A 10,769-nucleotide genomic window follows, 5' to 3' on the forward strand; every position below is an offset into this window, starting at 1 on the left:
TTTCTCTGAAGAGACTCAATGTCCATGAATCATATGACTAGATAGGCTTATCTTTTACAGACAAATTACAGATGAGAAAATATATAAATCAACCATAACACCTAAACTATACCCAAACTTACCATAAATACAAGATATTATATCTACCCTTCCCACATACATTGATTACAATATGCACCTTCCATATTAATCTAGTAGACAATATATATTTTCTTTTCACACTCCCCCTCAAACTCAAGATGCTATGAGAGAGAGTAGTTAGAGTTTGAACCCTAATTGCATAAACGAGAAGTTGAATCATCAAGTGCATAGAGTGACCAGTAGAAGCAATGGTTGTTATGCTCAGATTGCTTGATAAACAAGCACAGAAAGCAATGGGGGGGAGGGGCTGGTTTTTCAAAAAGTTTTCGGATGGTCAATGACAATATCGGATCAGAGTGGCAGGGTGAGATTTCAAACGAATCTGGACCCTGAGATCAAGATCCAAAGGCAAAAACAGACGAAGGGGCGGATTTTCAGATGAGTTGAATCAGGAGTACTAACATGTTGACATACTCAATCACAAGAATGTGCACAACGAAGATGAATCTGGCCCTGATACCATATGAAAAGTCTTAGCTTTCTCTGAAGAGACTCAGTGTCCATTAATCATATGAACATACAGACTTGTCTTTTATAGACAAATTACAATATAACACCTAAAATATACCCAAATTTGCCATAAATACAAGATATTGTATCGACTCTTCCCATATACGCTGATTACAATATGTACCTTCCATATTAACCTAGTAGATAATATATACTTTCCTCTCACACCACATAACCTCTACATTTTGGAGAGATAACATAAGCAGATGAAAATCATCACACTTCAACTTTAAGTTGAAAGTTTTAGTAAAGAATGGAAAAAATTAAAATTTCCATAAAACAATCCTACTCAGAAATTGAACAAGTTTTGGTAGAGAAAGGTAAATATGGAAATTTCCATGAAAAAAAAAACGAACCTAAACTAATAATTAATTTTTAAAAAAAATATAAAAGCTACATTTAATAGAAAAGCTACATTCTCTTTTTCATCGTTCTAGATGAATTGTATAAAAGTCAACCACAGACATGAGAAACATGCATGAGAACATTAAAAATTGCACAATTCAAATATGAATTTCAAAATATCACAAAAAAGACTTAACCTTTTGCCCATCCAAAGTCAAAGCCCATACCAAACAAGCACCAAAAAACATTACACCATTACCTAAAATGATAATTCAGCTTGATCCCAACCCTAAAATGAAAAGAGAGAGAGACGGAGAGGTCCAAGAGTAGAAAGTGAGCAAGAGAGGGAGCTGAGAGAGGGCGATCCCAAAAGATTGGCAGTTTAGAAAGAGAATCCGAGTGAGAGAGATAGAGCGGGCTGAGAAAAAAAACAAAAAAACATGAACGGCATACATGAAAGCAAAAAAAATAGGGGTTTTAGAACTTCCTCAAGATTTAGGTTTTTAAGCAAAATTGATTCGGCGATTTGGGGCTTCTGAATGAAATTATTTTTTACCTTAGATCCTTTGCAGTTGCTTTCGATCTTGGATCATTCGCTATCTTTCACAAACTAGCCCAACATGTTTTCAAAGAAGCTCTTCTCCACAAGAGAAAGAAACCCAACTTCGATCTATCACAATAAGAGTACCTTTGCGTTGCCTTTTCCTGCAAGCTCTCACAAAGCTTTTTCTCCATTTCCTCAAAACAAGTTTTAATGGCACAAAGCTTCTTCTCCTTTGCCTCAAACAAGTTTTCATGGCGCTCAACAAGAGAGGGCGAGAGTTTTGGAGCTAACAGAGAGAGGGAGAAAGTTCAGGGATTGGAGTGGGCGAGAGATTTGGTGCTCACAGAAATGACAAGAGTTTTGGCATCAATGGGCTGTCAAGTTAATAAGAATGTTACCTAGTGATCCTGTCAACTGGTGATGCACAAAAATCAAAAAAATAGAAAACCTCTTAATTTCTCTTTCTCTCACACATTTCCCAATCCCACTCTTCGTCTCTAGTTTCTACTAGCCACCGTCGTCTCTAATTTCTATCAGCCATGAGCAAGCCAATTTCTCGCCCCAATTTTCTATCTCCTCTAAGCTCCATTAAATTGGGTTTTGATCTTCTAACTAGTTAAATGGTAACCATTTAAGAATCTCTCTCTCTCTCTCTCTTTCTCTCTCTCTCTCTCTCTAAATGGGTGAGTTTGTGCATAAAAAACTTATATTTTGAATCTTCTCTTTCCTCTGTTGTTTATGCTTTGCTATCTTTTTGTGTCTCCTTTAAGGCAAATGAAATGTTTTCTCTTCATGTCTTTCTAGGATTGTGAATTTTGGTCTAGAATAATGGGCATGAAAGCCTGGTCACATGTGCTCCAACCCTCTAACTGGCCTAGAAAAACTCAACCTTCTAAACTTTAAGCTTTTCCACTTGCTTTCTATGATTCTAGGGTTTGAATCTAAGCATGATTCTAGGGTTTGAATCTAGGCATGTGCTTGGTTTTTCATAAAGTTTTCAGATGGTCAATGACAATATCGGATTAGAATGGTAGGGTGAGATTTCAAACGAATCTGGACCCTGAGATCAAGATCCAAAAGCAAAAATAAATAGAGGCGCCGATTTTCAGATGGGTTGAATCGGGAGTAATAACATATTGACATACTCAATCACCAGAATGGACACAACGAAGATGAATCTGGCTCTAATACCATATGAAAAGTCTCAGGTTTCTCTGAAGAAACTCAGTGTCCATTAATCATATGAACATACAGACTTATCTTTATAGACAAATTACAATATAACACCTAAAGTATAACCAAATTTACCATAAATACAAGATATTGTATCTACCCTTCCCATATACACTGATTACAATATGTACCTTCCATATTAACCTAATAGATAATATATACTTTCCTTTCACGCCACATAACCTCTACATTTTAGAGAGATAACATAAGCCAGATGAAAACCATCACACTTCAACTTTAAGTTGAAAGTTTTAGAAAAGAATGGAAAAAATTAAGATTAAAACAATCCTACTCAGAAATTGAACAAGTTTTGGTAAAGAAAGGTAAATATGGAAATTTCCATGAAAAAAAAAAGAACCTAAACTAATAATTAATTTTTTAAAAAAATATAAAAGCTACATTAAATAGAAAAGCTACATTCTCTTTTTCATCTTTCTAGATGAATTGTATGAAAGTCAACCACATACATGAGAACATTAAAAATTGCACAATTCAAATATGAATTTCAAAATATCACAAAAAAGACTTAACGCCTATCCAAAGACAAAGCCCATACCAAACAAGCACCAAAAAACATTACACCATTACCTAAAATGATAATTCAGCTTGATCCCCAACCCTAAAATGAAAAGAGAGAGAGGCGAAGAGGTCCTAGAGTGAGAAAGTGAGCAAGAGAGGGAGCTGAGAGAGGGCGATCCCAAAAGATTGGCAGTTTAGAAAGAGAATCCGTGTGAGTGAGAGAGGGCTGAGAGAAAAAAACAAAAAAAGATGAATGGCATACATAAAATCAAAAAAAATAGGGGTTTTAGAACTTCCTCAAGATTTGGGTTTTTAAGCCAAATTGATTCGGCGATTAAATTATTTTTTACCTTAGATCCTTTGCAGTTGCTTTCGATCTTGAATCATTCGCTATCTTTCACAAACTAGCCCAACATGTTTTCAAAGAAGCTCTTCTCCACAAGAGAAAGAAACCCAACTTCGATCTATCACAATGAGTACCTTTGCGTTGCCTTTTTCTGCAAGCTCTCACAAAGCTTTTTCTCCATTTCCTCAAAACAAGTTTTAATGGCATAAAGCTTCTTCTTCTTTGCCTCAAACAAGTTTTAATGGCGCTCAATAAGAGAGGGCGAGAGTTTTGGCGCTAACAGAGAGAGGGAGAAAGTTCAGGGATTGGAGTGGGCGAGAGATTTGTCGCTCACAGAAATGACGAGAGTTTTGGCATAAATGGGTTGTCAAGTTAATAAGAATGTTACCTAGTGATCTTGTCAACCGGTGATGCACAGAAATCAAAAAAATAGAAAACCTCTTGATTTCTCTCTCTCTCACATTTCCCAATCCCACTCTTCGTATCTAGTTTCCACTAGCCACCGTCGGCTCTAATTTCTATCAGCCATGAGCAAGCCAATTTCTCGCCCCAATTTTCTGTCTCCTCTAAGCTCCATTAAATTGGGTTTTGATCTTCTAACTAGTTAAATGGTAACCATTTAAGAATCTCTCTCTCTCTCTCTCTCTCTCTCTCTCTCTCTCTCTCTCTCTCTCTCTCTCTCAATGGGTGAGTTTGTACATAAAAAACTCATATTTTGAATCTTCTCTTTCCTCTGTTGTATATGCTTTGCTATCTTTTTGTATCTCATTTAAGGCAAATGAAATGTTTTCTCTTCATGTCTTTCTAAGATTGTGAATTTTGGTCTAGAATAATGGGCATGAGAGCCTGGTTGCATGTGCTCCAATCCTCTATCTGGCCTAGAAAAACTCAACCTTCTACCCTTTAAGCTTTTCCACTTGCTTTCTATGATTCTAGGGTTTGAATCTAGGCATGTGATTGGCTTTCCAACTTCAGTCTCCTCTTTTGCAACTCTTCTTCTCTCTTCAAAACGCACCCATTTCTTCACCTGTACTAATTCGTCACATCAGTTTACACATCTCTCTCTCTCTAAAATTGAATATCCAATGATTCACTCTAATTTTTCATTGATTAAGATCAAGAGAGAGGATTCTAGATTGGGGAGGATAGAGCATGTGCATGCATAGGAAGGAAGAAACATTAAGAGAGAATGAGTCCAATAGCTCATAGCCCCCTGCTCGTCCTTCCTCACACACCAGAGATTTTCTAACTCAAAAGAAGACTAAGTGGGAGCAATGACACAATAGCCCGTAACATAGAAAAGAACTAAAACAACCCAACAAGGAGCAAATGCAAGAAAGAGGAAGAATCAGAGGGGCTGACCAGCAAAGAACACGTTGCAGCCCAGATATCTATCTCTCTTCTCTTTTAGCCACCAGATTTCTCTCTTCCCATGGTTGTCTTTGCATTTCCTAACCTCCTTTGATTCCATATCTCTCAATGCCCCTTCTCTCTCCTTTTTTGTCTCCTTTTCTCTCTCTATTTATTGTGCCACCACTTTCTTCTCTCTCCTGCTGCAAATTAGAGAGAGTGATAATGGGAAAGAGAGAAAAAACTACCTTGTTAGAGAGAGAAGCATGCAATGAGAGGTTTAAGAGAGACATGCGGTTATGGCGGGTGGGGAGATAGGGTTAGAGCAAGGACAGCTATGGAGAGGGAGCAAAAAAACGATGGCAGGTGGAGAGAGGAAAAGAAGATAGGGATTTGGGATATTAAAGGCTCTTTCCCTCTTGGAGCGTGTGCTTGGGGTTTTCCCTCTTGGAGCGTGTCTTTTACCTGGTCACCAGGTATCATGTCTGTTGTTTGGGGGCCTATCAAATTTATCGGTTAAGGTTTGGGGTCTCATGCTCTTAGATTGTGGGAGGGTCTCGTAGTATCATTACTCATAAAATAAATATTTAGATGTTAATTTCAGTCGTTGGATTCAAATTAATCTAGCAGCTAGGATTAGACCATCACACCGTTTCATTATACTATAATATAACGGTTGCATTAGATCACTTCCAAATAAATTTTTTTAGGGATCTGTATGATTTTTTTTTTTTTTTTGATATCTAGGAATTTGAATGATATTTTCTTTTTTTTTACACAAAATTCGGCAGCACTTCAATTGTTTGAGTGTGTCATTTATTTGAACAGGGTCAAAACAATAACAAATTTTATCAAACTCTCTGTTTTAATTGGTGATTTGTCCTTTTGAGGGAAGGTGGTCGTGAAAAAAAGATTGATTTTAAATAAGTGGAGTTATTCGGCCATCGTGACCTAGGATTTCATGAAAAAGCTAGAAATTTAGGCTCATTTGATAGGTGTGATCGTTTTAAAAAAAAAAAAACAGGGGGAGAGAGAGAATGGAACCCACCAAATGATATGCTATCAAAAGTGGTGGGCATTCTCTTCGCACCACAGTCCTACATTCTTTTGGACGAAGATGATACTCGTATATGACCACTATCTCTATGTTAACGTATTGATTCTAATAAAATATGGACAAATTTAACGTGGACTTATAGAAGAAGAGTATTCTAACATTGGGAAAGCCTCCAATTCGATGATCTCAACCATATAGAAAGAGGTCGGGAAAATAATGCATCTTATAACAAATTATCTGGACCATCTATTTTATAAAAAATATGAGTGTTTATAGATCAACCCGATCTTTACTTTTTTTTAAATTTCAAATTTAACAATTAGAGGTTGAAAATAAAAATTTCAAACTTCACAAATTGTGGAATGCATTTATCTAATAAACACAAGCAATGATTTAAAAAACGTTGAGTCTACACATAATTGCTCGGTGCAACTTGAGAATCGGTCACCTCGTTCTAGTTCCTATGTATATATAAGAAAACCGTTAAGTCTAAAAGGGAGACGATGGCATGCACAGTAAAACTACGATATGAACTGCAAATTCACTTATCCAGACCAGGTTTTGGCAATTCACTATTTTTCAGATATTTTTTTGCCGGTTCACTATTTTTTCCACACAATAAAATAACGATCTAGACCGGTTTTTTGACAAGTTTATATAGAGTCGATGCTCTAAACAATTTTCACTAGAAGAAGTTGTTTTGATGCCCAAATATCCTCAAATTGATCATCTCGACATCAAGATGCATGGATTTCAAGTTTTGGAAATAATGTATTTTGTAACGCACTTTTGGATCGTCAATTTTCAAGAGTTTCAAGTTCTCATACATCTGTCGATCTACATTGTTTTTGAAGCTCTAAATTTTATAAATAAAGATGAAAATATATTTTAAGGCTATCACATAGATTTCCAGTATTGAAATCACGTTTCTCAAAACTATTTGAAGGTAGGTTCTAACTTGATGGTTCAGAGCCTAGGCTCTATACAAACCACATCTTTATTTTTTGACATATTTTTTTTCCAGTTCAATATTATTCTGCACAATATAAAATCAATCCATAATACCGATTCGCCGATCCAGACCGATTATTTGGGTGCTGATCTAGGTCAACCATCCGTTATTTAAATCACTAATCAGAAGTGTTGGACGCATTCTAAGGAATTAATGTAAAATCCGTTATTTAAATCACTAATCAGAAGTGTTGGACGCATTCTTAGGAATTAATGTAAAAATTTTCCAGGAAAAAAATGGAAAGCGAAAGCTGCCATTGGAAAATTAAGTATGATGCAATTATTAAGCGAGTCAAATGGAACCCGTGCGAAGCCACCGTCCGACAGGTCTGACACATGTGTCAGGCACGCGATAATCTTTGGACACAACTTTTGAAAAATGCCGTTTTAGGGCAAAAGAAGTAATATTCCTTTTCCAACACACTTTACTAAAAAGAGCTGGAATCAATACTATCCCTGATCCTTTTCAAAGGGAGCGCGAATTATTGGTGGAAAAAGAAACTTCTCGATATCAAATGATTTTTCAGGGGGGAAATATAGCATGAAATTATTTACCTTTAATATAAAGTGATCCATTAATCATAATTATTGGGTGTGGAATTGGGTGTCCACAATTACTTTATTAATTAAGTTTAAATTTCAAAAAAAAGAAATTTGCACTTTGTGACACATCCAAACAATCAAATTTCTCATCAAATGGGTGTATGGATTTCACATCAAGTGATTATGAAGAACCGTGACTACCTCGTATTTCACATCAAATGGGTGTAAGGATTTCACATCAAGTGATTATAAGGAACTGTGACTACCTCGTATTAAAGGTAAATCGGTGTCATTGTATACAATTTCTTTATTTTGGGCATTTTAAAAAGAATGGGGTTTTTATGAGTCCGTTGACTCATATGTACATATGCAACTCCACACTAAAATTTATTTTAGATTTTTTTTTTTTTGTAGATTCATTATCTAGTCCAAGATGTTCATAAATGTGAAAGAAAAATAAACCTTTAAAATTAAAAAATATAATTTTTGAGTATTTTGTTATGTATATAATCTATATCTTATTTATGGACAATATACTTTAGATACGTCCATCTTTAGGATGGACGTTTATAGGTTAGCTGGCTCTTACGCCAGCTCACTCAAGAAACAATTTTCCTTTTGAAAGAGTCGATGAATAGCTATTGAAGCAACTCTAAGTGGAGTTCTTAATTTGATGAAAAGGATAAAGGGTTCAATTTCTACTAAATGAAAAGAAAGCGGGTTACAACCAATTTCCCCCATCTCTTTGAATTTTTTAAGGTTCGAAGTGTTGCTACAAAAATAAGCCACTCGAAAACGGCCGATTTAACTGGGATTCGCCCATGTTGGTTCTAGATCAGAATAAGGGATTTTGGTGCAACAAATCTTGTAATTGTCTGATTCTTCGAGCTTTCTAGTCTGCTTGTACTTTCTTGCAAAAATTGCACTCAAGTCTTCCAAATTTTTGTTATTAAAAAATCTCCTAAAAGGTTGTATTTTATAATCATCCCTGATTTTTTAGTTGTTTTATCTTTCCAAAATTCCCTCACTTTAGATGATCATAATTTAAAGTCATAACTTATGTAATTACTTAGAATCTAGAAGATCCAAAATTGATTTTTTTAAAATAATGACCTAAGAATTTCAAGATCCGTAGTTATTTCTTGGCTCCATGCTTCTAAAGACCTCAAAGGGAAAATCTTGTCTATGGCAGTTATTTCTAAGAGAGACTTCCAACTTTTTGGAGTCTTTGGCTTCAAGGTTATGAACAAAGATTCACATAAGTTTCGAGTTTGGACCTTCAAGATTTGGAACCAATAGATTACTTATGATATTAAAGGTCGTAAGTCACAATTCAGAGAAAACTTATTTGATCACAACTTATCATATGAGTCATACCTTCAGATATTGAAAGTCCTAAGTTGAGGTACATTAAATGGAAAAATCTAAAAGCTACATAATATAGAGTTATTTTGGGTGATTTTGAAATAAAAGAAAATTAGAGACCATGAATGTAAAATTCCCTACTTTCTTTGTTAAACACAATCAGATTCAACTAGGGAATCGCCTGAAAACTAGGAAACATGAGCATTAAATTCCTCAATTTCGTCATTAAATGTAGCTAGCTTCATACAAGAATCGCCCAAGCAGGGTGGGTGAGTTGAAATTAGACTTAGGGAGCCAAGGCTTGATTCTGAATTTTGAAACCCCGCTTTGGCGAATGAAATCATCTCCTTTAATTATTGTAATATTTAAAGGACAATGGTTTGATAGGTTGCAGTCCTATCAAAATAAGTAAATCGTCACCTCATCAAAACAATTATCTTTTCACTAAAAATTACAATTCAAGTGTTGAAAAACCTTTAAATTGATAATCTCAGCTTGAACATTATAGTTAAGCAAAATAATTATGAATTCAAATTAAAAAAATAGTGTATATTGCAACAAGTAATCTAGACCATCTATTTCGCCTTACAAATAAGTGTTCACATATCCGCAAGATATGTAATATTTTTTTAGTTTCAAACTTTATTGTCAATGTTAAAAATTAATTTTAGAGTATTTCTGATGCTGAAAGTGTTTTTTAGATGAAGATTTGAGATGAAGCTTTATTTTTTATAGAGCAATGGAAACTTTCTTCCATATTTAAGTTGATATTTGGACCCGAGGCTCATAAGTGCAATACGATGTGACCCATGCGATTCGACATTTAACCTCAATCTCGTGAACAACAACGCTTTTGTTTTCTCTTTATTGTGGCAGATACGCCCACCAATGCCTTTGTTTTTTAATGTTATCTAAATGTTCGGTGGATTACATTAATTTTCCATAAGAATTTGCTATCCAATAATATTACAACAAAGCTTCAAATCTCTGCATTATTTTGTTGTTTTACCTAGTCCAATAAAGTTCTCATTTCTTTCTTATTTTACTTACATCTCAACTAAACTTCCCAACTTGCCCCCCACTCATGTAATGAAAGAAAATCTTCATGAAAACCTTAATTGTTTTAAAGCTCAAAAAAAAAAATGATAATTCAGTGGGGAAGATTGGCCCCTACCCATTTTTATAACTAGATTAAGAGATAGCTTGTTGAAGTCGTTTTTATAAGTAGATTAGGAGTTAGCCTGTTGAAACCGTTTTTATAAGTAGATTAAGAGTTAACTTTTTGAAGGTATTAGTCAGGTGGTGGTAGTGACAGGAATAAAAACTACAACGTGGTGATTACGGTGTGGAACCGAAACTCAATTGAGTATAACAATATTTCAGTACTCAAATAAGTGGGACAAAGCATTCACCCCATATGTTCGTGTTAAACCGGCAATCCAAATTGGCGATCTAGAAAAATATTAATAAATAAATAAAATAAAATAAAAATTAAAAATAGGAGTTTAAGGATTTAAGTGGACTTAAAAAAATATTAGATAAATTTAAAGAAAATAAAAAATACATACAAAAGAAGAGGTTTTAGAGGGGCACCAGCCTGAAGCCCATACTATTCTAGAACGGATTTGGTTCCGACTAATTCCTATTCAGATTGACAATCAATTGCCTAGGTTTAATTTGTATTCGCTATGCATTTTAACATCTACTCGATATTGGATTGAGGTGGGAGCTACTACTCATCATTTAATACTTCTCTCTCCTGAAAGAATTGAATTTAAGGAATAAAATATCGTTCACAGCAATTG

At 34.8% G+C, this 10,769-nt stretch overlaps 1 long non-coding RNA gene across 1 annotated transcript; it reads right to left on the reverse strand.

Annotated features, from left to right (window-relative positions):
* LOC110006917 (uncharacterized) lies at window positions 1-5,448 on the reverse strand. Its single transcript, XR_002280289.2, has 2 exons — window positions 5,001-5,448; window positions 1-4,665 (listed from the first exon to the last, which is right to left on the reverse strand). It is a non-coding gene; the product is annotated as an uncharacterized LOC110006917 (long non-coding RNA).
* Window positions 5,449-10,769: the final 5,321 nt, after the last annotated feature.

This window comes from Amborella trichopoda, chromosome 9 (genome assembly GCF_054954075.1).
Source record: "Amborella trichopoda isolate Santa Cruz 75 chromosome 9, AtrichopodaSantaCruz75HAP2 v2.0, whole genome shotgun sequence".
NCBI lineage: Eukaryota > Viridiplantae > Streptophyta > Magnoliopsida > Amborellales > Amborellaceae > Amborella > Amborella trichopoda.